The sequence below is a fragment of the Stegastes partitus genome, unplaced genomic scaffold (assembly GCF_000690725.1).
Source record: "Stegastes partitus isolate 25-593 unplaced genomic scaffold, Stegastes_partitus-1.0.2 Scaffold971, whole genome shotgun sequence".
NCBI lineage: Eukaryota > Metazoa > Chordata > Actinopteri > Pomacentridae > Stegastes > Stegastes partitus.
Window position 1 is genome coordinate 208,377 of NW_007578702.1, and position 26,856 is coordinate 235,232.

At 41.2% G+C, this 26,856-nt stretch overlaps 2 long non-coding RNA genes across 2 annotated transcripts in view; one reads left to right on the forward strand and one right to left on the reverse strand.

The window, feature by feature from the left end:
• Positions 1-4,451: 4,451 nt before the first annotated feature.
• LOC103366740 (uncharacterized) overlaps positions 4,452-26,856 on the forward strand; it is a 40,731-nt gene continuing 18,326 nt past the window's right edge. Inside the window, exons 1-2 of the long non-coding RNA XR_520683.1 lie at positions 4,452-6,067; positions 11,945-11,986. This is a non-coding gene — a long non-coding RNA (uncharacterized LOC103366740). The remainder of the gene's footprint in view (positions 6,068-11,944; positions 11,987-26,856) is intronic.
• LOC103366739 (uncharacterized) lies at positions 19,215-26,241 on the reverse strand. The gene is made up of 2 exons (XR_520682.1): positions 25,870-26,241; positions 19,215-21,624 (listed from the first exon to the last, which is right to left on the reverse strand). It is a non-coding gene; the product is annotated as an uncharacterized LOC103366739 (long non-coding RNA).

Genomic DNA, 26,856 nt, shown 5'->3' on the forward strand with positions numbered 1-26,856 from the left:
GAATCAGTTGTAAATGTGAAAATTAATTCTGACAAAGGCATAGTCACATTGTCAAGTCTGGAAAAAATATGTATGACAAAATGACAAAATGAAAAATGTAATTATGGAGATGGTGCTTAACTGTAGAAAACAAGCTTGAGTAACAATTTTTTCCTGCTCTTGAAATTTGAGGGAAGACTTCATTTTGTTTTTTGGACAGTCGTTTACCATCCAACATGCAGCTTGCACAGAGAATAAAGACACTGACAAACAATTATGCAGAGGGTTAAGACAATTCGTGCCATTTGGGGTGATGGGGGTATACAGGTGGGTGTCGTCTGCATAAAAGTAATCAGCCATGTTAGGTTTTTAGACTAAATGACCCAGTGGAAGCATTGAATGTAGAGCAGAGTTTCACGGCACTTTACAAGTGATGCTAGCAGAAAAGAATAAGGAACAACAATGAAATTCTATTTTGATATGGTCGTATGCCAGCATGTTTGAAACCGAAGACTTTTAGGATTTTAAGCGATAACTGTACCTTGTCGGGTCTTTACTTTCAACTATGTTCTAGTCTATGGTATTGAGATTTTAGTTTGTGAGTTTGTGTTTTAAGTCATTTATATTATTTTGGTTTAAAAGGTGCAACAGCTTGAGTATCACAGACTGTGGTGATGTGGAAGAATTTGAATAAAATTCAATTCAATTTTATTCAATTTTATTTGTATAGCGCATATTTACAACAACAAGTCATCTCATAGCGCTTAGCAAAGGCAGAAGCACCCAACCATCCAAAACATTTGGATTCCCTATAAGCTTCCCCCTGCGGGGGAAAAAAAAAAAACCTCCGACAGAACCAGGCTCAGGTAGGGACGGCCATCTGCCTCGACCGGTTGGGTGGATGTGGGATGAATTATACAATTTAGTGTACAGTTAAACAAGTTATTAGAAGTTATTGTCCTTTTGTTCCTCCATTTCAAATGGACCAATGAAATATTCCATTTCGTAGTTGGTGGAGGTAACAGGAGGCATCATGGTGGGGGCAGCAGGATGCAGAAGGTGAGGCCAGCGGTTGTAGTTCAGGAGCTCCAGATCCAGAGACATCCACCGAGAGAACAGGTGCAGGAGAACCTCGGGGGGAGTCACAGAGTTAGTCATATGTAACGGTGATATACAACTATATAAACATATACATACATAGACATATATATAAAGAGGAGAGGGGAGGAGAGAAGCCCAGTGCATCATGGTAGTCCCCCGGCAGTCTAAACCTATAGCAGCATCACTAATAATAAAACACTCCAATTATTACCATCCACTTTCTGAGGTGGTTCTATGAAGGACATGTTAAATTGATAATTCAGTGATCAGATATCCAATATGTAGTTATACGCTGCATCTAAAGAATCCAAAACAAATATCAGATACAAGAACAAGAGCCAGGATATGCCATTTTATGTGTACGTGCCCTTTAACTGACTGAAAGACTAAAAGTGTCAATCAGATTAATGAGGTCAGTGGAGAGATTAATCTGAAGGACAACAAACATGAATATTAAAATCACCAAGTATCAAAACTCTATAATATTTAGTCATAAATTAAAGATAGCAGCTCTGGAAATTCTGAGATAAAAAAAAAAAAATGACTTGAGCCAAAGTGATATTTAATATGTAAACTAAGTCAATCTTTAATAGACTGATGTGGTGTTTATGAGGAAGCCGTGGGAAAGGTAGTGTCAGGTCCACCCGACATATCACCGTGAACTGAACTAATTGAAGATTATGGTGGGGAGTATGCCGTGCCTCTGCCAGCAGATAATCCCTCATCAGCTGCTGTCTGGACTCAGAATGAGGAGTGCATTTCATGGAGGGACTCCCCCCATGGAGCTGCAGAAACTGAGAGGCAGCCTGTTTAATTACTAGCCCCACTAGCAGCACTCAGAGCTGGTGGAGGCCGGGGTGGGACAACGGGGCTGAGGTTCTGGGAGTCTTATGGGGTGGGGGGTGGGTGAGGGAATGCCTAACCCCCCCATACACACACACACACACGCACACACACACACACACCCAACTGTGGAAAACATGAACAATGAGATTTTGTTTAGACTGAAGGCTCTACAGCTTTGCCTCAGTTGCCATTGTCCCCCAGACCTTTTCTTAAACCCTCGTAGGTTACAAATCCAGACGCATATTGAGTCATTCATGAATCTGTCAATGACACGGTGAAGCCCACATAGAGAATCCTGCTGTGAATTTAATGAACGTGTTTTCCTATGGATGTAGCTCTGAAAGTTAACAGAGCAGCACAAGTGAGAATAGGAGGAAAGTTAGTGACAGCCAAGAGTGTGAGATCTGCTGCCAGATTTGCTTTATGACCTTGTTGGATTTCATGCAGCATTTTAGGGGAAGTATTGTTTGTGAGTCTGGAGGGCCGTGCACCGAAAAACAACTGACCTTCAAGTGAGCGGTCAGTTTATTAAGTTAAGTATGCTTTATGTGAAAACAGTCCCAGTTTCTCTCAATCCAAATCGAATAAAAGCTTCTGCTGCAAATATAATGCAGAAATGGGGTCAAAACATCAGTGAGAATGTTCTCTTTGTAGATGGTAGCCCTATTCAGAGGCTGCGGAGTGAGCTTCAAGAGCTTCTGCAAAACACTTTGTTTACCAATAAGCATGGCTTAGTGTGCAAAGAGCCTCCAGACAGGTCAAGGAGCATTCAAGCAAAACATCTCAGCAGAATCACAAGGAGCTTCAGCATTTTACCCCATGGCTAGAACTCACACTTATGGATGACTTATGGAAGCGCTACTGAATTTGAGGAAAAGCAATGAGACAAGTCAGTCATAATCTTTAATTTAAATATCAAGTGGCTTTACAGTTGCAAGCCTGATGTGTCTGAACTCTTGGTTAAGCAGCAGAAAGGATTCATTACTGTAAGTAAAGTATAAGAAGTATATGTTTGTATAAAATCTAATAATTAAGTATATAATATATAGTAGAATATAATAAAATTTTTCTCGGATTAAAACTCAATATTTTGTAAATAATTCAAAGAAGTAATTAAGTGTAGCTATTAAGGAAACGTAAACTGTAAAAACTTACTAGATTAGTTTTTTATTATTATTTTTCTAAATGACAAATTAGGCAACACACAGTGAGGCACATTTTGCGAGTTAATCTTGCAAGTGCTAAAAATGGGGACAGACCATAATCATAACAAAGGAGTGTGCATTCCTTAAGCACTCACAATTTGTGCACGAAGTGTATCTTGTGCAAACACAAAACATCTCGTGCAATCGCTGTGGTTTTTCTTCTCCTTGCACTCCCTGAAGAAACGTCCTTATAAAGCAGTATGACCGAAACGTGGTGCTGCAGCGCTGAGCCAGTGGACACTACAACACTGTATTGAAGGCGAGCAGAAGTCTCTCCTCAACAGCTTAACATCAAGCCCACAGTAGTCATTTGATTTGACAAGCAGAATCATAGTTGTGTCTTTGTCCTTGGATTCGTGTCTGGAGCAGCCAGACGGGCTGCTGCTGTAGGCAAAACCTTGGTGTTTCCAGAGACTTTCGCTGCGCAGCCTGTGTGCATGTCATCAATCCAGCAGCTAAAGACCAACATATGGCTTGACCAGACCTGATGTGATCAAGATTCAGGCTGTTCTGAGAGATCATTCATAATTCTGCGACTGGCGTTTCAACTACAGATGGTCTTCTTCAGGTATTGTTCTGCTTCGCTTGTGGATAAATGCTCTGACATAGCAGATCTGAGGTCAAACTGAGATATAAATGGATTTAAAAGAGTTTCTTTCTTAACCTCTTGTTTTGTATTGATATTTCTAAGCACACGCTGTCAAATATATCACACAATATTGCTAATAATAGCTGTGAAGCCAAAATGCATTGCAGGCACATTGCAGTTTTGAGTTAGCGACAGACACAGAGAGCAACAAGTTAATTCCACTTATGTGGCATTCTAGGAAATGTAGAAAGTCCTAGAAATAGAAATCGATAAGGCAAACCTCAAAATAACATAATCACTGTTTAAGATGATCAGTTTGGACCCATTCTTTGACATTTATAGACCCAGAAAAGGGAAACTACGCAAATAGAACTATCTCGAGGGATTAACTCATGACCTTAAAGGTGAACTATTTGCCTCAGTGTATTGAATATAACTTACTTGGAATTTCTTTCTGGAAACAGTCAGAAATCCCTGACGCTTTATGTCATTTCCTTTGGCACAGGCTCATGGTGCCTGTCTTGCCCTCAGCCCACCGCTCTATGAACTCGATCACCCCGCCCTGTAAATCCCTGCTCTCTTAACTGCTATGATTTTGTCACATGAACTGCAGAGGCTGAAAAGCTGTGCACGCACAATTATGTGAGGACACGTCACAAACGATGGTCACACTCATGCACAGCTAATCTCATTACCCTTGTCTCTATGCAGCGCGGGGTCAACAGGGTTGCATCGCTTACGCCAGCACAGCGCGCCGGGATCAAAACGATCACTGAAGTCACCTCGATCTGAGAGGCGGTGTTAGTTCGCTATCAAGAGGCATGAGGAGCAAAAAACATGTTGCTGGGCAAAACTTGTTTGTGTGCCCAGGGTGAAAAGTCAGCCCAGGCTGTGTTTACTGTCTGTCAGGTCTGGTATTTTAGAGCAGCTCATGCAACAGGTGCAACTTAAGATACAGTGAGAGTGAGCTATTCTGAGTGATAGCTCAAGTCACCATTCAAACACCCCTAAGGCCACTCAGTCTGTCTGAAGGAGAGCGAGTTACTTGACTGCTCAAGTGCACAGCAGACGCTTGGTGCTCAATTGCTGACAAATGAGAATGTGCTTATTCCAAAACGCCTCCTTGCAACACAACAAAGAAATATAATGAAAATAAGTCGACGTATTAGCTGCCCTTGTAAGGCACAAAACCTTTGGCCAGTATTGCTGAAGTGTGCATGAGATTTGATGCATCAAAGAAACCATAACCATGTCTTCAAAATAGGTGCACTAGCAGTGCATTCTAGAGAGAGGAGAAAAAATACTATTCACAATATTTCCTCTTCCATTTGTGTGTGCTTCACAGGAAGATGAATGCATTTTGCATTGACCACAGGGCAGAATCACATCTGTAACAGCCTGCATCACACATGCATTAGTTCATCAGTTGGTTCCATTGACAATTTTAACTTGCGTGATGTTTTAATTCCTGCTACTCTAATATTTTATCAGCTAGACTTTGTACAGGGATGCTTCACCAGCCAAGATGAGTATTTTCCAATAATATTTCTAATGCTCCTTTCAGACACAGTTTACAATTTGAGCAGTTTGTACCTTCTAAGTATGGCAATGATGATTTTTTTTTTTTTTGCATTCATCCTAAACATCATATGACCTTCATGGATACTAAACTGCACCTACAGCTACACTGGAAGTCTAACTTTTTCAACAGAGCAGATTGTGTGAGTTTGGCAGCAAATATTAACTCATTAATCCAGCAGCCTGAAGCAAATAATATAACTGGTTGTGTAGGTATCTTAAAATAAACCTGGAAGTCATGGTGCTCCAGGAGTAAAGGCACAGCAGGACCTGAACCATCCGCAGAAACCAAATCAGAAAAACCAAACGAAGCCAAATAAATATTTTTTTTGCTTCCCACAAACGTTACCAGTCAAAAAGAAAAAAAAAAGCCTTGTCGGCTGTGATAATAACTTGCAGCCTTTTACGCACAGCGGAGTGAGTCAGATTCGCCGCGCAGCCGAGGGGAGATATTGGGGACAGACTGCGCAGCGGATAAAACAGATGAAAAGCTTTCTGTGGGATGTGTATAATCCTGTCCTCACGACAGCCGTCAGACCACCTCGTAGATTATAACTCGGCGGATCATCGTCGTTCTACGCTATTTGAATTAATTGAAGAGCAGCGGTGGCGACAAATATTCCGTAAATATTTCACTCTTGCGCTGAATTTCCTGAGAAGTCAAACAGCAGCAGAAAGCGGAGAGATCTCTTTTTTGTGTGTCGCCTGTTGCGCTGTGCACGCACAAGACGCAGACTTGCAGTTGACAAGCACATGGTGCCTTGTTATGGTGAGTCTCCTGCAACTTTTCCTTTTCCATTTAACTTGTTAGGAGTCGTTGTGGAAATGTTTAGCAAAATTGTAATGGACACATCAGTAGTTGTTACCCAACAGGAGGAGATATAATTGGAAAAACCTACAGTATTCTTGGAATATTTACACTGGGGCTTGTAGTGTGCTCTTTAAATGGACTTTCTCTTGTAGTTTTGCTCTGGTGTGACTTTAAAAGCTTCTGTGTAGCCCTGATAAGAAGCTGGAACATCACATCTAATGCCATGTTTTGTTATAATAATTATTCTGTAGGATTTTTACACTACATTCACGAGGTTTTGAACTGATCAATGCAATACTTCTGTGGCTTTTCACTTCATTTGTATTTGTACACACAGTTGGTAGGTGTCATGTGGCTTCAGGTACAAAAGCGCAACGCTTTACACTCAACCTTTGCCGTGTTCAGTGCAAAATGTGCAGCTGCTGAGTGCAAACTCCAGCTCAAAGGAAGGAAATCCGTGCAGCACAAACAGTTGCCTGGTTTCTGTTTGATTATTCTGAAAAAGAGGTGAAGTTTAGTGGTGAAAAATGATCTGATGAGACACGCAGAGAAACAGAAAATTGTTATTTTCAGCATTTTAGTTCAGTAAGATTGAGGAGTGTTCACACAACTTGTTGATGTGAGGCTGACACGTAGCTGTGAAAGTTAAAGTCTGTGTCAGAGGTCTGGTTTAGGAATATAATTTACTGATTTTAAATTATATTATTTGGTCTGATAAACCAAAGGGAGGAAGAGCACCTGATGAGAATTTATTTAAGTAATGAATGTCAAAAATAAAATATATAAACGTTACTCATGAAAGTTACTTTAAAAGTATGTTGGGATGACACTTCAGTACTTGTGTCAGCTGTGCAGCACTGTGTAGCCTCTTGGTATGATAATATTTGAAGTACATCATGTATTTACAGGAGTTTAAAACACACACACACACACACACACACAGGTTGTGCCGTAAAATCTCAACGTACTCATTTTATCTTCTTCTGATGGTTGAATTTTCGACACTGGATGTGGTGTTTGTAGTTTTTCTTGCTTGTGACCTCTTTTTGAGTCTAAAAGAAAAGTGAAGCACCAACTCTGAATCAATCTAACGTAATGACCCGCCGCTAACGGCTGAGCATAACCAGACTGATGGGCTTTTTCTGTGTCTGCGAAATACAGAAACACCTGGAATGTGATGATAACATCTTTCATATCCTAAAGAGGAAATATTGCTTTTTCTTCATGTACAGTTTCAGAATAAGCAACATAAAAAAACAACCTTTAGAAAACCCACCAAGTGAAGTTGTGCTTGTCATATTCTTATGTTACACTCTCATTGCCAAAAATATTTTTTGCAGCCACAGCCACCACAGTGGTCACAGTTTTGCTACCATTTAAAAATTAGTCATTTAATGTGGCCCAAAGGAGATTTGTCCTCACCTTTATGCATTTATCGACAATTAGTGTAAATCAGTGATAATGCAGGCTGCCGTTCTCACTTCTAATCTCTGTGTCATTGTCAAAACACATCCACGTCTCTGTCCAGATGTGTGTGTGTGTCCCGTAATGTTACCACGCTATGTTTTTTAGCTCTTATTTGCTTGTACAGCTCCTCAGTTGAAAACGCTGTGGTGTTTGTTGCAGGAACATTGAATCTTTAATTACATTACAGCTGCTTTTAAAGATTCCTGAATATGAATTGGAGAACAAGGTCACAACAGCGACGGTTGTTGTGAATGCATATTTTGTGCCTCATCGATCACCTCCTTCATTCCTTTTTTATCTAAATCTGCTCACTGATGTTCTGCAAGACAGTTGCACAAATATCTTCTGTCATTATCAGCAGCGTAGTTATTAGTGCATTAAAGCTTCTGGCAATATCATACAAAAGGCTTTTATCTTTTCTGTGTAACCTAATGCTTAATGTTTGCTTAGTGCAAGATCTAATTTGACTATGAGACTTAATGAGTGTATATTTACAAAGTCAGCTGCACTCCTCCATCAGCAGCTTCATATATCATGCTATGTTGACATATAAATGCCGACTGCATTTTAGGAGCAATTATACATATATATATATAGAATTTTTTTGTACCATTTATCAATAAAAGGTCAATGTTGTTGGTATTTATGTCAGGTTAATAATTAATAGCACCTGCTTTTCAACGCCGGTCATTCTCGGAAACATAATTACGAATAAATCTGCGAGTCTGGTTGTTGCTGTGCTGCAGCAGACTGTTGACTGTCATCCTGCAGTGGGAAGAAGGAACAGGTGAACACTGTCAGGCAGCTGAGCCAGACAAGCCAATAAACCAGCCTCAGGACACTGCTGACTGATGCAAAACTTGCCTTCAGTCGTCCCTCAGTGCTGCTGCTGCTGCACTGAAAACTAAGTACATGCTAAAAATGCTGTTTGTCCAGGAGTTACGGTACAAGCTGTTAGTGTACAGTGCAGGACATGTAAAATGGCACTTACCCGTCTCGACTTCTCTTATTCGGGAACGCATTTCCCCTGTGACTTTAGAAATGTTTTTTTAAAGTAGAGCATGTTTGTATGTGTGTCTGTTTGGGGCTTTTATGTGCATTACCTAATTCCACAGTGAGCAAAGATTCCGCAGTGATGGCTGTGTGGTCATGTGTGTATGTGTGTGCGCACACACACGTGTGTATGTGCGACTGAGTGTGCACGCTCCCTCCCCTCCCCCATCGCTTCCTTGTAAAGCCGACAGAGAGCACACTAAGTTCATCTAAGGACAGGGAAATGCTTTTCTTTCCAGTGTGAATCATTTTGGAAAAATGAGCCTCTGGACTGAATTGCCCCAGCAATTTGGCATGTTTCTCCATTCTGCTTTATTGTCTATTTTGGCTGAACTTGCAGTTCTTCATTTCACTGCCAAGAAAACTTCAGGTCCTATACAACAGGCAAAGCCAGTTTCTGAGTCAACTGCAGCCTGTAAGCAAATAAAATAAATCTCGGCAAAATACTGCCACAGCTTCCTGTTTAGCTGGGAATTCCAAAGAGAAGCGAGCGAGCCCATACTGTAAGTCCAGTGTCCCCAACACCTTGCAGTGGCGTGGACAATGCACCTCTGTGGGCTTTACACCTTGAAATAAAATTGCACAGGGGAAGTGACACAAGCCCACATTTTACAGAGGTGTATAACGTGTTTAGATTGCGACCCACCTCTTTTTAAAAGCCATTTTCACAGCGCAAAGTATCTGCTCTCATGCAGTTTGGAGGAAAAAACTCTGCAGTGCAGTGAAAAGAAAGTGGGAGTGGGACTAGGGTGGGGGGGAGCAATTTTGCAGTCAGCCAGCCAGCCAGCCAGCCAGCCCCCTTATATTTCTGCTGTTCCCCCCATCGGAGGGAGCAGAGATGGGAGAAGGGGAGAGGGAGTGGCCTGTGCTGAGGTTTGGGTGAGCCAGTGGTGGGCTGTGGCAGCCGGCAGCTGGGCTCCCACTACCTCTGTCCTCCAGCTCCAGCCTGAATTATGAAGGCTTGGGAATGGCAGCAAGCCTAATTACAATGACTGATTGCCCGTCTGTTGGCATTTCTCAGATGGTGATTGTCGTGCTTGTAGGATACGAGGCGAAGGAGGAGGGCCATTTCTCATTGGCCTTCCCCTTTCTTTCTTTGCATGAGAACAGCCACAGATTGAGATCTGATTGGTTGCAGAGAAAAGAGATGTTTCATGATTTGGCGAGGCAGAACTGGTGGAAAGCCAGAGACAGGTGATGTTGCACTGTTGGTGCGTTGTTGTAGGCTATTCAGCCATTGGCACAAATCACCAAAAAGCTGTGTGTTACACCACAACAGACCAATAAAATATGTTCTTGCTATTATACAGAAATACTGACGGAATTAATATGTTTTTGATGCCGTTAAGAACCTTGTCTTAACCGGTCACTAAAAGTGGCAAATTTTTAACTTGTTGACTTCTTACTGTGTATCTTGAGCATTTTCTTCGTCTATACCCCTGGCATTGTCAAACGAAAATAAAAAAAGGAAAAGGAGAGGTCTTGAATTGGCCATTTGTATGTCAGCAGAGCACTCAGAGGTGTGATGTGTGTGTTAAGTGGGAGCTGGTTTGAGTTGGTCTGCCCTGCTTTGTCCAATGCTTTGGCTTTTGTTCCTCTAGTAATGAATTGTGGAAGCCTTGGCTTCAGCTGGAGTGTCTCATAGCAACTGAAGAGAGAGAGGGAGAGCTGAAAAGGCCAGGGGAGATCATGTGTTTCTTTCAAAAGGGCAAGACAGACCAGACCATCATTTGGGCACTTTTGTGAAGAGGAAAAATCAAACTGGACAGTTTGTCCTGTCTGGACGTGACATTATTTGGTACCTTTATTTTAAAAATGACTAAATTTTAGGGCCTGAAATGGCAGAATGTGTTCTCTGAAATGTTTCTGCTTGTTAGAAAGTGCGTTGTACGACTGTGTTGACCACACATGTGAGGTAATGCAGCAGTGGAGTGAAGTGATAAAACAACACGATTAAAGATTTAAAAGGAAAATGCACCGAGACAGGCAGCCTGCTGTTGTGGCAAAGACCGTCCTGTGAATGAAAAATCAGTCGAGGCTTTATGATAGGTGGAGCTGCAACTTTTACAATGATGTTTACCATTGATTAATTTGCAGATAATTGTTTGATTAACTGAATAATCTTTGTTGCTATGAAATCAAAATAATAAAGAAGGCCTTTCTAGTGTCCATGGTGTCCTGTAATGTCTTCACATGTCTCGTTTTGCCTGAACAACAGTCCAAAACCCAAAGACATCCAGTTCAGAATCCTAATATTGGAGTAATTGGAACCGTACAATCAGTTATCAAAACAGTTGCGTAATCATTCTCTAACTAATCACTTCAGCTTCAATGATAGGTGTTCTTTCTGTCTTACTTTGATACCAAATGTGACCTTACTACATTCTGACCCATTTGGACACAGTAAATACATACATTTTGACATGTCTTAGACCAAAGCAATGAAACAAACAGGGTTTTTTGTTGTTGTTGTTATTGTTGTTGTTGTTTTTAAAACAAATACGTAAAACTTTCACATCACTCTACCATTCACCTGCATTCAACTCAAGGTGTTTAGTGATGGTTAAGCATCTTGAATATCCAGCGGCACCGTTGATTAACTGAAACCCAGTACCGCTCTGGGTTCCTATCAGTTATCAGGTCAGCTGGCAACTTTCCCCTCTGTGTGTGTGTGTGTGTGCGTGTGTGTGTGTGCGTGTGTGTGTGTGTGTCTGTGTGTGTGTGATGTTCCAAGTGTGGTTTTCTGCGTGCGTGTACATTCATATTCGAGCGCACACATGCGTTTGAGTACGGACGCGTATTCACACCAGGTTAGTTTTTTATTAACCGGCGGCCAGTGTTGAAGCCCGGCCATGTTTGCCCTGTGACCCAGACACTACCTGTCTGCTGCCATGGTTACAGGGACAGAGCAGGTTTAGTGGCCTGCCTCCAGGGATTACTTTCCCTGGTCTTAACAATCAGGCCTGTGCCCCAGTGACTGTAAAATGGACCAGACTGCACCCTAACAGTTAAGGGAGCTCTGCAGTGTGCCCTGGTGGCCTTTAAAACTGTCTTAAGTGCTGTGCGAGGGATTAGACCTGTACGACGTAATTGTTCTGGTGTCAGTGACTGTCCCTTTGTGATCAGGTTCACTTGTAGTGATTAGCTCTCATAAATGAAAGAGCTCACGGCGCTCACTGGATACAGGGCTCGAGTTAAATACACATGTTGAATCAATTTTCTTTGTCTTGCAGAGATAAAGATTTTGTGAGCAGACACATTTTTAAATTTTTGCACACATACTGACATCTTTATCTCTTTCTGTTCACCCAACAGAGCAATAAACGGAGGAAAAAACCTGAAGGCCCTGAAGCAATCGTGAGTACTTTTTATATACACGTGGTGAACACAATGACCTGAACATCTGTAAAATATAATGGCCAGATAATACATACTAGTTTTTAGAAATTCTGTTCATATCTTCAGTAAGTAAGTGATGTGTTGACTGATTTAACGATTGAATAAGTCATTGTGCACATGGACAAAAAAACAGCAGCACTGAGTTGTTTTTAGTGTAACACTGCAAATGCAGTTAAAGGCAATGACACACAAATCCTGCACGCACAGATGCGTCAATACAAATTGAAGAGTTACATTACATTGAATTGTGTTCACGGTTTTACATATAATCTATATTCCAAGTCTGCAGAGAATGAGTGTGATTGAGTTTTTTAAAAGTCCTTTGGCTCGTCCTTTCTGTGTCAGCGACCTTGGAAACAATTGAAAATGTTGACAGGACTTAATTTGCTGTCGACTCCAAGAACCTGGTCTTGTCTGGCTGACTAGATTGGTGTTGACGTTTTTATTGCCATTCGCTGACTGTTCATTGTTATTTATGCTGCCTTTGATTTCGGGATCGAACGCTCAGGTTAAACACCCCGCGTGGCCGCAGAACCGGCCGGAGCACTGAAGTCAGTGTGCTCTGGCCCAGATTTTTTTTTAGTGACTTTGCAGAATCACAAAGGCTTCTCTTATTCTCTCCAGTGACTTGCAGTCTTACAGGTGTCCACCAGATGCTGCAGGCAGCCTGCACTGTCCCTTGCATGTCATCCAGTCGAGCTGTAACATCCACTTGGAGCAAAGGGTTGGAACTGTTTCCATGGCATTAGGATTAAATGTAATTTAGTTGTGCATCATAGAAAATAGGTCCCCATTTTAAGCTATTAAGTAGCTTTGATGATGCATCTGTTGCAAAAAGTAGACTAAGGGCAGTGTGATTAAAGACGTGTCTTTAATTCCAGTGGTTTATTTCAGATTTTTTGGAGAGATGATGAAAGTAGACTCTTGATATAAAACATTATAATATGTCAGTTGTAACCACTGTTTGGGAGTTAGCTGGAGGGTTTTTTTTTTTTTTTTTTTAACCACAGCTTTCAAATTATAGTACTTCATCAAAAGTTATGAGAGATTCTTGAAAGAATATTCAATATTGGTATAATGAAAGACAGTGCAAAATCAAGGGCTGTAAATACTGTATGCAAGTGAAAACTTCGTCCTCCTGGCCGTGTAAAACGCATCTTATGCAAACCTGCTCGAACGAGGGTGAAGCTGGGTAGTATCTCATGTCGAGCAGAGCAACTTCACAGTTAACTTTGCGAACAAAGCTAGCCCCGCCACAAGGCATGCTGGGAAGTTTGGCTGCTGGTGAAAGTGCCTGCCAGTGTCCAGAGAGCGGCTCTGAAAATCTTTGCAAGGGCTGAAAATGAAGTTTGAAAGTAGACGTAAGAGGAGCAACAACGCAGAGAGCTCTCACAGCTGTAGGCTGAGCCTTCTCTTAAAGAGATATTACCAAAACATTCCTCAGTCATGGACGTGGAAGTGAAGCTCCACAGTCGAGTGCTGTTTAATTGTACTGTACGTGCTAAACGTATTCTTTCATGTGTCGCTTTTGCAGAAGCTGCTTAGATGTACTTTTAAAAACAGTACTTGTGGTGCAATGTTCATATTCAAATAATTAGAGAAAATATTAATTTAAATTGCTCACCTGTAATTATCAAAAATGCATTAATGCCAATTCACTGTAACAATATTTTAGCACTAGAGAATGTGGATTTTAATTTGACCAGAAGAATGGAAATTGTGTGTGATGACTGAAATAGGCTTCAAAGTGTTAGAATTTTCAGTTTTAATAGAATTTGTCAATAAATGAGTGAGCAGAAAGAAGCTCAAGTGTTTTGCTGAAGGACACGTGACAGGTTGCATGGCTGATGATTTGCATTCGCTGTTGCTGGAATCGAATCTTTTACTTCTTAGCTTGCTTTGCTGTGTAACTAAAAAACCTGCAATAAGGAGGCTAATTTAAAGGCCTGCTTTATGGTTTTAGGCTCATTTATGAAGCAGGTCTTAGTACAGTTTACACTGAGGAGTTTAGGTTCATAAAGGGATTTTTTTATACTTAGCTCATGCTAAAAGATTGATTAAGAACAGTTGCTCTTTTCAGTGCTTCTCTGTTTCACAGTTAATCAGTTAATCTCAAAAATACACACTGCAATTATCGTTTTTACATTTTCGGAGCGTGCCTTCGCTCATGGCCACGTCCACACTTTTTCAGTTTTTAATATTCTCGTTATTAGTAATTTATGATTTCAATTTCCAATTTTAATTCCGTTTTGACGTTGAGCACAGAGCTGCAGCATGTGTGAGCCTGGCGTTGCTGTGATCGTAGTGGTGGTGGTCAGCTTTGTGTTGTGGAAGCAGCCTCAGCTCAGCTCGGCTCGGCTCAGCTTGGCGGAGTGGTCGGCAGCCTGGAGGGTCCTGAGCCTTCACTTCATAGCTCCCTGTTTGGCTCTCACACATTGTGCCATTCAGAGCTCCAGACCGTATATTCACCCTGCTCTGGGCACCCCACCATTGTGAGAGTGAGCTCATTTGAAAAGCCTTCAGGAGTTTCTGATGCAAGCAAGTCAGCGCTATTTGCATTTGTTCCAGTCTCACAGATTTTACAGGTCAATTGAGACAGGCAGAATATCGAATATGTGAGTGAGTTTTCCTCCTCGCTGTCAACTTCATCATCCTCTTGGCTTTGTTTCACAATCTCTAATTCACAGCTCCTGATTATTTTCCTAATGTCTCTTGATTTACTGAGGTGAAGTATATTAGGTCTATTGATCTGGTTTCTGCAGGAAATAGTCAGATCAAATGGGTCCAGAAGAAGATATCATCACGTATTGATTCCACAGTAAATACATTTAAATTATGAGATAAAGATTAAATGAAGAGAACCTTTTAATAAAAATCTCTTAGAACACCAGTTTGGCTCCAAAGGGTGCATTTTAATATTCTAAATTTAAGCCCTAGCACTTGTGCTATTGTTATTTCAAGTCCTTTTCCCTTATTTTTCTATCGCAGACAAGCATGTGTCCATATCTCTCTCCCTCTCCCTGCTGATTAGGGGCAGAAATACCTTTGTTGGCATCTAGGGTAGCAACAGGGGATCAGATAGAGGAGAAAGTGGTAAGTGCCAGCCTTTCATTCCTGGCCTCCTGGCAGGCAGACTGCAGGCAGGCCGAGCGTGGGTTAGACCCGAGCCAGCAAACCAAGACAGTGCTCAGACAAAAACACCTAATCACTTTAATTAGCCTAAGCCTCCCTAGTTGGGCTCATCATCAGGTTTGCTTGCTTGCGTGCGTGTTTGTGTGTGTGAGTATATAAGAGTGAGAAAGAGAGAGAGACGAGTAGAGACGATAGTGAGTCGTAAAAGTCCAATCTCCGTGTCAAGTTAGATTTAAATCTCAGCTCTGCATAATGGTTCAGATAATATTGCAATGAGTTAGAGGTTATACTCTATTAAGTAATTCAGGAACGCACACACAAACCCAAACTGTAATTTCTTTCACAGAAAGACCGATCTTATAGAAGTTTGTTGTAGTTTGCGGTTGCAGACAAATACGGGAACTTAATCAGTATTACAGTATTTCCAATAACAATGTTAACTACCATGGCTAGAGGCTATCCTATGTTTCATGTATTTGAGCTAAGCTTTTAAGGTATGATTAATTGATTTTGACCAGTAGGGGGCAGACAGGCCTGAAAACAAATCCCTCGCAATAACAATTAAATTTACAGGGTTGTGTTGTTTTGGCTAGCATGTTATGGCTAATGATGTAGGAAATTTCTACTTGTTTCAGTAACATTAGCAAGCATGTGGAACGATTTGGAATTTTGTGACCACGTATTGAATGACATTCAAATGTTCAATAGTCTGTGAAAAAATACCTCATGTTTTTGAAACCTAAAGCTTGGCTCTACGTGTTTTTATAGCAGGAAATTAACATGATCAACATAGAAACAAATTTTTAGCCAGCGAGCAAAAACGATATCTTAGAATAGTTATAGCAGGTTAGAGAATAAAAGATTAGAATTCAAGATTTGTGGGACAGCCTGAAATTTACACAAAAATGCCAAATGCAAATTCAAAATCTTAAGCGATGTTTGGTTGGGACAGCAAAAAGAGAAAAGGAGGTGAGATGAAGTCCACTGTTTGTTTACTCAGAATAAAACCATGTAAAATGTAACAGGTTACAAAAAACAATGAGCTGAAAAAGGTTCATAACAATGAGAATCATTTAAAATGCAATAATTGCAATATTTCTGATAAATGTGCTGCTCAAGATGGGTTTATATAATTATGTTCTTATACTATGAGTTTTGTAACTCCAAAGATGGCTCTTAACCTGCAGTTCTTCTTTCCTCCACCATGTCAAAGTCACTGCATCGCACAGTGTTGTATCTCAGAAGTACAGTTAGATGAACCATGTCATGCTTTTGCAGTGGTTCACACTCGAGTGTATTACCAGGTTTGGATTTTGAAAATATGATATCTCTGGAATCAAGCAGCCACTTTGGCTGTTGATCGCAAAAAAAAGTTAATTTTAAGATTCAACAACATTTAGCTTCTGCTCTTTTCGGTTCCTTCAACCAAGTATACACAAAACTCAGTCTTGTACAGTTTCAGATGTATTTTCGGGCAGAAAAATTGTATAATGGTGCTGGGAAAATAACTTATGCCACCTCTCTTGCTAACAAGCTTACTATAGTGAGATAATGAGCTCACTAACTAGCTAACATTAACTCATTAGCTATCGAGCGTGTTACTTAATGCATCCCTAGACAGAGCTCTCCGAAAGCAAACTCTGCACTTTTTCCTCCCACCTTAAAAAAAAAAAAAAGAATATTAACAACTTTCAGCGAAGTGCAAGAGCATCAGCAGCTTTAGCCTCATGTGAAGGGGTTCGTGACTGTCGTTATGGGGGCGCTGTCCATCTGTCCACTGCTGAAAAGGGCCATATGACTTGGTGCTAGCAGGATAGGAATCTGCCTGGCTTATACATTATGATGTCCTGGTCAGGGGAGGAGGCTGCTTATGGGATGTGACGTCTTCTCAGCAGACGGGATGTCAGTGGGAGTCACCTCTCCTCTCGGGGGAAAGGTTGCACCAGGATAGAATAGACACTTTCCGCATTTAACGCTCTCATCCGGAGATTGATAGGTTACAGGCATAACAAACAAGGATTGAGGAAGCTGCAGTGAGATAATAGAGTAGAAGACAGTGGCAGAGGCATCTGAATCTAAAGCTGAACTTGATGATGGATCTCATTTTCTCACCTTGACCGTTCAAATGAAAGGTTATCTCCTTTTTAGCGGGTCAAAAGTACAACTGTGGTGAGGTGATGCTTCTGTCTGAGTGTTTAACCTGTTAGGAACATGTGATAGTTAAAAAGTAGGTTAAGCTTTTCTAAGCCTGTAATCCTTTGTATCAGATAAGTTTTACATGCTTTCCTGTACTTGTCCAAACTATCTGGCACTACATTTGACAAACCACGTTTTCCCAAGCTGGTTGAAACAAACACTGTAGATTATTTGCAGTTAGTATTTGACCCTGGTCCACTTGTTAGGCAGCTGATGGATCTCTGTGATTCCACTATTGGGTTACCAGTCTCTGTATCCTCTCTGCAAGGCTTGTGCCCTCCTCCCTAATGTATGAACCTGGCAGGACCAGGGCTGCTTGGTTCTCCTTTTCCGTGCCCCATCCCCCACCAGACACAGTGATGGCACTCAGTGCCAGAGACACCCCTCCCTCCCCTCCCTTCCCTTCACCAACACTCTTCTCTCCTCTCCGCCCTCCCTTCCCTCTCCGCCGCAGGCAGACCCAGGCATGGGATCTCCATCTGTGCACAAAGGAGCCTCCTCTATCTGCATACGCTGCACATAAAAGGGCCTTTTGTCATGAGCTCTGCACACATGACCGTCCGCCTTTCACCCCGCTAGAAAAAAAGATCACTCTCTCCAGCAATCCAACCCCACCCCCAACACCAGACTCAACCCCGTCCCCCGACCCCCACCCCACCAGATTTTCGTCTGTGGAGAGTGAGAGAGAGAGGGAGAGAGAGAGAAAGAGAGAGAGAGATCTGCTCCGAACTTTGTCGAATAGAGACAACCATCAGATGGAGCAGCTTCCATCACTGCTACAAAATCCCATTTTCTCTTTTTCATTTCCTCTTTATCGTGTCTGCCTTCTCCTTCTCTCTCTTCTGGGGTCCTTGTGTGCCCTCACTGTGAGGCATCAGTGCATTATAGCATCTGCCATGCTGAAATATGAATGTGCTCCCATTTTTGCTGTCTCCCTTCCTTTCTGCAGTCTCTGACATTTAAGGGGCATTAGTGGTTGGTTCTGTGCCAGGTTATCACCCCCCCATTACAGAGGCACAGGCTCAATTGACAGCAGTCCGAGAGCTGAGGCTTTTCTCTCCCTCTCATTTCAGTGCCTCCTGTCTTTTAACCCCTCGGCCCCACGCTGCTCAGCAGAGCCAGAGGTATTTGTAATGTGTGGAGATAATGACAAAAAATTGTCTGTACACGTGAGAGCCATATCAACAAGACAAGGTAGAATTCTCCACCGTTGGGAAACAAGTGGGCTGCACGCCATTTTGGCTACTAAAGATGACAGATATTGGTGTTGGGGGATATTGAGTCGGGGTGGGGATGGAGCAAAGACACAGAGGCAGGCGAATACACACTGTCAAGTGCACGGGTGCTGCCACAAAAAACGCTTTCCTCAGCGTTTCCTTTGAAACACACACGGCCCTGATGCCTTGCTCGCAGCCAAACGAGTGTGGATTTTGGAAAGCCCTCTAGCTCATCTTGCTGTCGCTGCACACAGGCCTGTGGCGGAACGGAAGGATAAGATTGACTTCTCCCTCCACCGCCATGTCCTCTACATGACCCTCTGCCTCTCTGAGCTGGTGTGAGAGGTCAGGGGCTGCAGTTTCCCGCATGCTGTCCACACCTTCAGCCTGATGATGATGATGGTGATGGGTGGACCAGAGGATGTTACACACCATCAGTGTCAGCACACTTTAGCACAAGAAGTCCACACACAGAGGGACCCTGAGTCACAGAGTAGCATTATAATACTCTAGCATCAGTCAACTGGAGTGTTTACCTTTTTAAGTGTCTGTGACCATAATCATGAGAAACATGGCTGCTTTTCCTACAAAAATATTATAATATCATTAGACATAATGATTATGATGGCAACGATAGCAGAAATAATAAACATTGTTTTTTATCACACATTTAACCTGAAATGCAACTCAAACATCTTTATATTTAAAAAAACACACAGCTTCAAGCATTTCCAGGAAAAATAGAAGTGAGAACATATGACATAAAATATTTAGATCATTTAAAGTGCACATTCGCTTGCTGTATCCCAGTACATCCAGGACGCACACCAACCAGTTGTCAGCACACAGGATTACATAAAGAACATCTGCGTACACCCAAAGGTTCAGGCTTATGGAGGCAACCCCTTAATACAGCGGGCTTGTCCTCAGATGACCAAGCTCTTTACTGCCTGTGCACGCTCCTCTAATGGGCACAAAGATAACAGAGTAATAGAATAAGTCACTGCATCTGTACAAACTAATTTGTCTACTTAAAGGCAGTGCAGGAAACAACATACAGAAATGTACCTTTACAATAAATGATCATTACTTTAAGTGTCTGCATACTTTAAAATATTGTCAACAAGTAAAGTACAAAAGAAAACAAACATATATATATAAACAAAACATGTGCAATATATAGTTTTAGACATATATGGAGTTGGCATGAGGTCTGTTTTCTTTGAAAAGTGAAGCATTTTGGAAAGACGTATGATTTTGATATTTTTAAAAACAATATTTTGCAGGAATTGAAAGAGCCACTAAAATTGCAGAAAAAGCCCATGGAGTACAACCTCTGTTTACGCAGCTGTCCAGTGAAGCGCTGCTTTTCTCCCACATGGATAAATATCCTCCTGCTAATAGCATTACACATATCAATTATAGGCTGTCAGCACAAGTGGAATCTGTGTAATCAGTGTTTTTATTTGTGCCACTTTCGAATCAATATCAGGGCTTATAGTGTGTCGCCTTTTATAGGGTGCCGCATTTACTCTGCAGAAAGTTTGAAACAGATATGAAGCTCATTAAATAGCATTGCTGAATTGGGAATTGGACAAGCGTATGGAATATTTCCTTCCTTACTTGTTGTCTTCGAGTGAAGCTGTTGTGCACCTAAGCTAATATCGTTGTGGTAATCAGATGTTAGGAAGTGCTGCGAAGCGACTCGAGGGCTGCAGGCTCAGGGGCTCTCTGAAGGAGGAGAGCACGTTTGTGAATTGGATAAAGCGTATTAGGTGCATGTTTTGCTGTTCTCAGTCGAGCAAGGATGCTAGACGGAGTGTGTGAGATAACAAAACAGCACGCAGAAAGTGTTGGTTGAGGCAGTGAACCGCTGAGTGCGTATGGCTCAGCTGCTGGACTCCTTGCAGCCCTGCGGCGCAGACACAGGCGTTGTGACGTGGCCCCTAAAATGCCAGGGCTGCACACTCTTGGCTTAGTGATGAGGAAGGATAAAAACGAAATGGCCAAGGCTGTTTAAAGTAGGTACTAGCAGCCCTCAGGGGGGAAAACTGCAATGGGGAGAGTTCAGGTATGTAGAAGTGCGACACAGCTAGTCAAGTGGACAGAGAAGGAGAATGTACTTTTTTATTATTATTATTACGTGTCATTGACTTTTGAGAATTTGTCCCGGCACCTCAGTTAAACGTGGTGCCGCAGATCAGTCTTCTCACAGTGCAGTTTCTCTAACATCAGATTATACTCAGTGCCAATGTGTCTGACATGTACAGGGCTTTTACTACACTGAAATGTCTCGTGATTTCCGTAACAACACTGGTGTTACAACTAATAAATCATCAGTAAAAAGAGTTTTCAATTAGATTTTTTTTTTTTTTTTAAAGTTTGATTTCTTACATATTAATTTAAACAATATGTTTGCTTCTGCTTTAATGTAGTTTTGTCATCTGCAGCCTTGTAGTGTGGGATTAAATCAGCACACCATGTGTGTCAGCATTTCATTTTGGGCTTGTAATGTCACAGTATTTTTTTAAAAAAGTACGAAGAAACATTTAAGTTGGTAATAATAGCATTTAAAAAAAATAAGTAAATCTGTGCAAACTCCACTGTGTAGTCTGAAAATCGTAGTTGATTTATTTTCCTCTACTTTGCATTACCTATTTATGTTTAAAGTTTGATGAGAAAAATCTTAAAAGGATCACAGTTTACAGTTCAAACTAAATCTAAAAAACAATGCTTGAATTTCCTTTTAATGCATTGTTTTATTCTCAATATTGTTGATGCTGTGGCTGGATGTGGATTTCCTGCCTGAGCTGCCCTCGTTCGGTGCTGCCATACGAAAGCGGCCCTGATCCAGGACAATATGTCTGGCTGTTGAGGGGTTGCCAGAAGTAGTTGTTAGTTACAGTTAGGGCGCGTCCCTCCTAGGATAGGTTGTCCACTCTGAGGTCTGATATCGAATAGGTCCATAATTTCCAGCTTATTCCCAGGATAAGCTCTCCTTTGCTCTTTTTCTCTCTGTGTCTCCCTTCCTCCTCTTCTTCCTTCAGAATCCTGTGAGAAACAGTGGGGTGAGTTAATTCCTGCTTTTAAAAGTCTTTACTTGTTTCTGTTTGTTAAGATGAATTGAACTCTTGCACATGATGTCTCTGCAAATTCTATTTCTTTCGAATACGCCTTTTAAACGATCTTAAACGCAACTGAGGATTTCTTGTGATGTATTGGATTTATTTAACATGAAGGCACCAGATCAGAAGCTAGCTGAAAGGTGTTTGGCACATTGAAAAATCAAGGTTCTGCTTTGCTTTTTAACATAAGAGACCATTTCAAATGAAGTCGATTAAACTGAATTCCAATAGAACTAAATACACATAGATCCAATAATAACTGCATTTATAATTAATGAAGTGATTTAAAAATATGTCCTGTTTTAAAATGCTTCACTGTAGGACAGGGGGAAAAAATACATAATTATAAGTACATAACAGTTTATTATTTTAAGTCTAAAGGAGATGTTCTCTTTTAAATTTAATCAAGGTTTATCTTCAAAAATGTAACTTGTGTCTGTAGTTTGTTGTGACTAAAATCTCTATTCATCACTTCACTTTAGAAAGTTCATTCTAAACTCTCTTTTGTTAAGTATAGTTTTCCAAAAGTCTTAGTAAAATGTTAATGTGTGTTTTTCAACAGGGAAGGGCTTTTTGAGAAAGTTGTCTATGTGCTATGGTGTAATTGTATTTTTTGCAGAAGCAAAAATTAATACAATAGAAAGATAGCAAAACAAAAAAAGATGGGTTTATAGCATTAAACTTATATATTTCATACCTAAATGTTTGTCAAAATAAAATCAGTATTTTTGACATTTTTCATTTTTAACACTAAGTTCCCTCTTGCACCTTGCAAGAAAGCTATCATAAAAAAAAAGAGCTTTGTATTTTCCAACACTGAAATAAATTAAAGTTAAATACTCCACATTTTTGCAAATTATTGTTGAGCTTTTTTGTTTGTTTCTTTTGTGTATTTGTTTGTTTTATATATTATATGAGCTCAGCGTTTAATGAGAAATCAGTCAGAAGCTTTTTTTTTAACCCCAAACTAAATTTAAAACACAATATATTTTACAAAATACACTAAATCTCATACACAGACGTTTTGTTTTCAAATTAATTATGTATTAATAAATAAGGGCTCAGTTGTAATATCTAGAGGTGCTACATGTGAAAAGAACTTGTGGAAAAACTTGAACATGACCTTGATCTTGCAAACACACTCCAGTCCTGACACCCTTTTATATTCTGTATTTACTGGATTGATATTGCGTTTTTATTTCAGAGAGAGCTCCAAACCATCTAATGACATGCAGAAAATTCAAAAACAGTGAACGTGAAATATGTTTCATAAGAAGTTTTTACTGACTTGCTTTTTCCTGGACACGCAGGGTTAAGTAAGCTCAGCACGGCAGTTTGCTTTCACCTCTCTGCTGAGGCAAAAGTAATGTTCGAGTAGCGTAGAGTTTGTAAAGAAACTGCTCCTGTCTTTCCTTTTATTATCCAGAACATCAGTATTATCATCCTTTAATATATATAGAACATCATGACTGCGCATGTCTTGCGTCCACCATTTTGTGGTGAGAACTTTATTGCACGTGCAACCATTTTATGAACTTCAATCGAACACGTTCTTTCAAGTCGGAGGCCTTGAAAAAGGTTAATTTAAATGAATCGTGTTTAGTTAGGAAGCTATACTTGCTGGAAATATATGTACACAGAGGATGCACAGCCTGCTAATGCAAGTCAGACGTGTTTAATTTCTGAGCCTGAGTGCGATGCAGCTGCAAATACTATGCAGTCATAAAACTGAATCATTTATTTATGTTTGTTCAGACAGCAATGTTTTCGTTAAAGCTGCGCTGCACCTTGCAGTGATCCTCCTCATTCCTTGTATGTGTGCGCGAGTGTGCAAGTGTCAGACAGAGGGGAGAAAGTGGTGGTCACAGTCGGCTGCCTTAGGTGACTAGTGGGGTCAAAGGTCAGGCTGTGTTAATAAGATGTGATGTGCTGCCCTGGGACCTCGGTCCCGTGAGGGATAACCCCCTAATCGGCATTAGTTAATGTGTTAGTAATCTTTACCTTCTTAAAGCAAACAGCAGTGGAACATTCAATGGGCCCGCTTGGCCTCCCATGTAACACTTTTGACCTCAGGGTCATGGCCTTTGTTCCCTGCTCGATGGGGAGTGCCCTCAAAGGTCTCGGGTGTAATAGAGAAGTTGTTTAGACACGTGCAGGGCTTAAGTAAGACCACCTCATAGACTCTGCTCCTGCTCCTGGAGAGTATAAAGTCTTCCCTGGTATTGAAGGGATACTTTGTGGTTAGCTTTTATCCCCTTGACTAAGTCCATTAGAATACCTATGTGTTTTTATGTGCCACATATCATGTCTCGATGTTGATGTAGCAGTGGTTGCTGACCAAGCACTGAGAAACCCCTCTTTCACTCCCCCCGCAAACTTCCTAATGCCTCCTTGATGTTTGCAAATGCCTAAGTGCAAATATTGTTTGTCTTTGTGGATCCCCTGCCCACTGCAGCTCCATATTACTGCAGCCCTCCTCGTTGTTTTCTGCAGCACTCGAAAGAAAACTCCAGAAAACCTGTGTCTTTTCAACAGGCCCTCATCATGTCCACATATCTGAGCTCTCTGGAATACACAGTGTTTCCTCCTCGCAGACGAATGTCTTTTACAACACCAAAATATGTGTTTAGTGTGTTGTCCTGACTGCAGAAGACCACAGCATGGTCATTAGCACAATCAACATGAGACTGACGGTTTTTTCGAGGCACTGTTATGCAGGAAATTATTTTGGGATGCAAAATCACGTTATTTTCTCCTGACATTAGATACATATGCACTACATTTATTTATTTTTTTCCACTTTGTATAGTTTAACCGTTAAAAAAACACATTTAATCCTCTGTGTATTCATCTCAATTTGCTGTTTGCATTTTTTTTTTTAAAGATACAAATAAATAGAATTTTTAATATTATAATTTTCATCGGTTATCTGCTGCTTTTTGTTAAATCGACAAACCGATTTGCAGCTTACAGTGTTTTTGTTTCTAAAAATCATAGTCAAATGATGTGGAGCAGAGTCTATAACATGGCGCCATCTGCCATTTTGTTTCACATCGTATTATCAATCAGCCTGATTGACTGATTTTTGTAACACCCAGATGCAGCAGGCACGTACTGCCGAAGAGAAGCTGTGGCTTTTCACAACCTATTGCTTTAATTATGTAAATTAAAGAGGAGCTGCATTTTTGTGTCACTGTTAAGATTGATCAAATGTTCATCGTTTTTGATCATTTAATCTGGAAAAAAAACATCAAGTGGAGTAAGACTAGGTAAAACCGGTGTTTCAACTTCGTGCTCTTCAGCTGTTGATTTAGTCACTTTAAAATGCCTGTGTTGGTTTTTAAAATATCACAACGTGTAACTGCAAAATTAAGACATGATAAGGTAAACGAACCAGAGGAACAATGTGGAAGTGCACAGAGGTGAGAGCTGGCACCAAACCCAAAATCTGTATCCTGAAACGAACTTTATGTTGCACAAAGTTTAGTGTGCACACTAAGCATAAATTCACAAAGCGTGCCTCTCTAAAAGAGCTACTTTTATTCGTTAGAGTCCTCACATGTTCTGTTTTATGATCCAAGCTATTCCCAAAATTAGGTTTCCTAATGTATAGACATGGCAGCCTTATACATTGAAACCATAATGAAGTCATGGGTTTCTCAATTGGTTAAAACACATGGTGAGATGTGACGTATAACTGCACTCCTTCTAATAGGATTCTATAGCTCGTGCCAACGTAGACGCCTCGACCGAGCTCGTATCTCATTTAGGAAAAGAGAACTACGAGAACAAATAAATTGCAGTCGGACCTTTTTCCCGCACTTTGTTAGTGTAAATAAAGCCAGCGTTTTTTCCTCTCGCTGTCTGTACGCCGTCTCCGGCCACCTGTGTTTCTTACTGAAACCTGCCGAGCGAAGAGGAGTGCAGAGAGGGGAGAATAGTTTTTGTGGAGTCCAGTCCGTGTGCTGCTGTGGTGAGGAAGAAAGCCGGAGAGGAACGGGGTGGTGGCCGAGCTATGAAAGCAGCCCTCACAAACTGTGCAGCCTGAAGCAGTAGCAGCCATGTTAGACAAATCTGAGTGAGCATGAGCCCCTACTAATAATGCAGCGCACTCCAAAAACACTAACAGAAAGTTTTCACAGTGTAAAAGTAAGAAAAGTTGAACCCCCACCTTTTTTCTCTCATTGTCTCTGCTTAGGCATGTAGTCCCCTCTTGCCCTCTTTAATTCTCAGCAGTTTATAAAGCAGAAATGAAATCAAAATAGTTCCTCAGTAACAGATACACTTTACATATCCCCTTCCTCCTTTTCTTCCCTCATAGAGCTCCTGTAGTTCAAGGCCGAGGGGGGAAAAAGTTAAAGCCACGAGCTCTGCCTTTGCAGTTTTTAGAACCAGAGCCAAAAGAGGCAGGAAGTTGTTGTACAATAGCGTTACAGTAATCTGCCACAAATGGAAAAAGCCAAATGCTGATCGCCGAGTAGAGAAGGTGGCAGAACAGACAGAAAGAGGGAGGGAGGGACAGAAGGGGAGAGAAAGAGAGCTAGCGTGTGTGAGAATAATCAATACAATCTAAGATGGTGGAAACAGCCCTGCTGTTTAGGTCTCCCCCTCCGGTTCCCTCTCCGGCTCACTTCATGTAAATCAGTGCGTCGACTTGGTTTGAACAAATTGTCTTAGATCGTCATGTTTTCTTTTCTCTTTTTTCCTTCCTCTTCTTTATTTTTAAAAGGACAAATCAGCATCTCTTAGGTAGAGGGGGGGGGTTCACTAAATTTTCTCTTAACTGTTGAATGTTGAATACCGGGCAAGTGGCAGCTGTTTTTCCTCGAGGAAAAGCAGCGGAGTCTCACCCAGAAATGCTTATCAGCCTTTTGACTTTGTGCCAAAATAGCTGCAAGGGTTCAGCTCCAGCGTTCAGCTCCGCTTTGTGACAGAGCCGGGGCGAGGAGGAGGGTCCTAGCTCGGTGTTCTCTGCCACATGTTACAGAAATTAACACTCTCCACACTTTTCTCTTTCCCCCCTATGTGTTTCTACGTGTATGCGTGCGTGTCCGATCTATTCTACGCGTTCACGCTAGTCGCCGTGGCATGCCAAAGAGTTAATGCACTCCGAGAGTGTGTGTGTGTGTGTGTGTGTGTGTGTGCTCCTTTCAGTGTG